This window comes from Macrobrachium nipponense, chromosome 44 (assembly GCF_015104395.2).
Source record: "Macrobrachium nipponense isolate FS-2020 chromosome 44, ASM1510439v2, whole genome shotgun sequence".
Taxonomy (NCBI): domain Eukaryota; kingdom Metazoa; phylum Arthropoda; class Malacostraca; order Decapoda; family Palaemonidae; genus Macrobrachium; species Macrobrachium nipponense.
The window spans coordinates 3,423,813-3,428,812 of record NC_087221.1 but is presented as its reverse complement, the minus strand read 5'-3'; positions in this window follow the sequence as shown (position 1 = coordinate 3,428,812).

The window sequence follows — 5,000 nt, the reverse complement described above, 5'->3', positions numbered from 1 at the left end:
AATTTCCAAGAATGGGAGAGTGGAAATGAACTCCTGAAAGTCAGAGCATTTGACTGATAAACGATACACGAAAGACCAAAATGTAATGTTATGCTCACCCCGAATGTTAATCTTCTTTTACGTCGTCCTTGAACAGTAACCTCTATAATCTAACACCGTACGACCAAGGTTGCCTGATATTTTAGACAATGAAAGAATGCTATCCAAGACATGAATATACATAAAAAAGGACGTTTGTTTTTATCACCCAAAATGCGAAGGAAAAACTATTGATTCCGCCAAACGGTTTCTCAAAACCAATCTATTTATTAAGATGGTATCAAATATAACCTCTCCAATCAAGTTATTTTTTCTATTGTATCTTGGATAACAAATATTTCATTTACTTAACATGCTTCCTCTCAGGCTATAAATAATTTATCAGTGAAGAAATAAATACATTCATGTATGTTAAGATTTTTGTATAGTACAAAAGTCACGGTGATCATCCACAATCACCCCGAGTATGCTATTGATTCGTTGGAGATTTTAATCGGTAGAAAAGGTTAAAAGAATGGTCATGACCTTCTCTCGCATGCATGCACACACGCACACAAAATATAAAGAGCAAAATCCACCGGAAAACATTAGCTTTGCGTCTTCTATTTTCTTTGGCTCGGCGATATTCAGATAAATAGAAACGATTAAAAGGAAACTATATTTACGACAAATAAAATCTGACCAGAATTGGCTGTGAGTAAACTTATTTGGATTAAAAATGTTAAAACTGGGGTGAATTAAAAAGGCCCCCAAAAAATGTGAGGATAAGTTGAAGTGTTCAAGAGACCTCATGAATAATTTGGACATCTATTGCTGCTGACAATTTATGGAAGTTACTCCCTGGACACTCATTTGGAGAAACATTTTGTCCCTCTCCCTTGTTAGGTATGGATAAAAAGATCTCTCTCTCTCTCTCTCTCTCTCTCTCTCTCTCTCTCTCTCTCTCTCTCTCTCTCTCTCTCTCTCTCGCCCATGCCCGTGCAATTATATAAAGGAATAAAAAAAAAATGTGAAGTGACATTATTTTCATTATATATAAGAATAAATTTTCCATGTGGCAACATATATCTCGTTAATGTCGACATATTTTGTGTAAGTATACGTGCAATAACTTCTCTAAGAAGAACGTTTCCCCTTTGCATTTTTGAGAAATCAAGGTAAAGAAGTCGATAGTTTACTAGATTTATAATATTTTTAGTGTATTGCCTGTTATGAATATTTTCCTTTCCTTTTAAGCAATATAGCAGACTCTTCATATTAGATAACACTAAACTCATATATTACCTTAGAGAAAGGGTATTTATTTTACTTTATCAATTCTTAAATACAATTATAATTATCATCCTCATAGTTTGACTTTACATTATCTATAATTCCCCATCTGCGTAGCCGGTCTACAAAAGTCTCTTTCCATTTATCACAATATAAAACCATTATCCATATATTCATTTGTGTGAAAATATACAGATGTTTCAGTATTTGCTTTTACAGACTGTATAACTTTAAATTCTTGTGGTGTCCTTTCGAATCTTGGATTGTATAAAGTGATTCTGTTTTAATATGTTGTGTCGTATTTTATTTATGGTTGTATTTTGTTACGCAATCAAAAGGTATAAGTGTCCTTTTCTTTAATAGCATTAGAATGATAACATATGTTATACTTTAAATCAATAGCAAGAAATTTATTGCAGGTTACATAAATCATTTCTGAAGAAATGTACCATATTTATTATGGTCACACAAAAATCCAATGTATACTGTATCCAGGAGAGCACAATAAAACGTTAAGAATTTTAAATTTCTACAACTGGAACACCAGGTCTTATTTCAAATTAGTTATACCTTAATGTTTACTTTTGTCGAGTTTATTTATGCAAATTTATGACAGATAAGCTAGTTCATTTCTGTTTCCAGTAAGAACATTTCCAATAATTTTATAGAATAAGCTATAACATTTATCAAGTGCCCTGGTACCTTAAATGAAAAACTTCCCTTATTCTGAAAGGACGTTCAGAAATCAGGTTATTTCGAGTTATGAATTAGGATGCAATACGAAATCAAATAATACTGTTTTATGTGACATAATCTGACCATGATTACCCAATATAGCGTCTCTGCGCACAAAACAAGTAACGCAATTACAAATAGGGTTATGAAGACGACACCCTTAGCCGGGATCGCTCAACGGAATGTGACATGTCAGAATAAACTTATTAGTGCTCTGGTACCATGTTTCAGACATACGTCATTTGGCTGTATTATAAATACTATTTATTTTGAACTGGGTCTAAGAGACATCTAATCGAAGAATTAGAGATTCTCAGAAACATGTACTTAGGCTCTACTCTAAAAATAGGAAAGGATAAGTAGGGTCTTTCAACAATTCCTGTAAACTACAAACCTTTGCTTTGCTGTTATTTCCAGAAGCTTCCAGCACGTTGTTCCGAGACTTTGTTGTCTCGAATCCAGTAATTTATTCAGCTGTGCCTGGTTACTTGAAGAGAGTTGTGTTGAATTTCCATAATAGAGTCCTTTTTAGGAATCAAGGGAGAAAGAAGGTTGTATGTTAAAGTAAAAGTTGAGTAGTACTGTTGCAGCTCATAAGTTGAAGCAACGATTCAATTGTTTTTCGCGATCAGAAGAGGAATAACTTAAATCACTGTTCATCTGTTTTATTTATTTATTTATTTGTTTTTATACTTTTTTATTACAGCTCCTCTAAATTTAAATCGCAGCAAGGACACACTGATATCACAGAATTTTGGAAGAACATCTAAGATGAAAGGATTAATATGTGAAAACCAAAAGGAAGCAATTTATAATGTCAGAAAACATGAAATATTAATGAGGATAAATTATATTAAATTCTTTAAGCGAATGAGGCATAAAATGTAAATCTAAATTTGATAATAAACATGTGTTAAAATCTCACATTCTCCCTCCAAACAAAAGAGCGCAATGACATTGCACATGAAAATGATAACTAAACTGTAAAATAAATAACTGTGATAGGAAGAAGCACGAAGTCAATTATTGTTTGAGGTCTGCACGCCACCTGTGCTTCTTGTTCTTGCATGCGGTGGCAGCAGCTCTTGTTGGATATGCTCCTGTAACAGATACAAAGTATTCCTAGTGAGGTAGACCTGCATCAGGAACATTTGGCCTTCCCCATGTAAACCCTACCCAGGCTGATTATAGGGGTATTCTAATATGTTTAATGTTGTAATTTTTCAATTTGTTTTTTATAACTTGTCACTAATCACAGCCTGATCTAACATTTGACAGCCAGTCACAATGATCTAGCATGTCACTGTAGATGCAAGATGGTATGCCATAAGTATTCATGAATACTAAGAAAGCTAATACAAAACTTCGAATTGACATGTCAGTGACTAACTCCACATGATAGCACTAAAATTCTAGCAGATGAATATTAACAAGTCATTCTGATATCTTCATAACTCTTTTAACCCACAGATCCCTAATGAAAACAGGCCTTGTGCATTAAAAGGATTCAATAAAGTAGACTCAATGTTTGGGTAGATTAATAATTTTAGGATAACAGACGGCCAAACTGTTGAATTTGTGGCTTATCATACAGAAGCCCAGGATTCTTTTAGTCACTTGATGCATGCATGGTATCGAAAACCCGCTTGTACGAAATTAACATAAAGTTTTTTGAAAACTAAGGTATTGTATTCCTTGTGGTAGTAATCTACAATCAACTCTCAAGGTCTTACCAATTCTACCAATGGACTGTATTATAACATTAGTAACTAGGAATAAATAAAAGTTGTTGACTAGGATGGGAACTTCACTAATGTTTTTGCAATCTGGGTTCTGAAGATAGGCTAATTTAGAAGCAAAGAACTTTCTTTGTATTTACTTGATCCAATATAATGGGCACGCTTAGTTTTTAAGATTAAGAGTTCATTTTTGGCTCCTTTTTTTGTCATTGCCTGAAGTTTAGTATGCAACCATCAGGAATGAAAAAAAAAATATTATTATCATATATAAATATTGGAATATATGACAGCACGAAAAAAAATGTTCATATATAATTGTATACAAATCACGCTGTGAGCAAAACGGTTTAAGCTAATGAGTAATTTTTTCGATCTATTGTACACTTGTACACTAAATTGAAATAATATAGGTATATACAATATTATAAAATGATCAAAGCAACACAGAGAAAATATTATAACAAAATGATGCATGAATTCGTAATGCGCAGACGTAAAAAATTTTTTTTTTCAAAAATTCACCATAAATCGAAATATTGTGCTAGAGACTTCCCATTTGTTGCAAAACGAAGGTAATTGATTGAATATTACTTGACTGTAAGTGTTTCAGCTTACAATTGCAATGTTGACCATTTCAGTCGAGTTAATTGCACACATTTTCATGTATAAATCTTTATGTAACGGCTAATATAAAATGGTGCAAACATTACAACAAAGTGACAAAAGAATTTTTTAGATTTTCGGCAGAGTTACCTTGCGCAAACGTAAGGAAAAAGTTTTGTTTTTGAATTCACCATAAATCGAAATATTGTGCTAGAGACTTTCCGTTTGTTGCAAAATAAAGGTAAATGATTGAATATTACTAGAATGTAAGAGTTTTTCCTTACAATTGCGTTTTTTTATCATTTCGGTCAAGTCAATTTTGACCGAAGGTTGAAATTTTGGCACTTATCGTGATTTTTATGTAAATATTACAAAACTGATAAAAGCTACAACCATCAGTTATATTTTGTTGTATTTTACATGAAATTGCACACATTTTCATATATAAAACTATATGTAATGGCTAATATAAAACGGTGCAATAATTACGACAATGTGACAAAAGAATTTCTGAGATTTTCGCCAAAGTTACCGCTCGCTGACGTAAGGAAAAAGTTTTTATTTTTTAAATTCACCATGAATCAAAATATTGTGCATGAGACTTCCAATTTG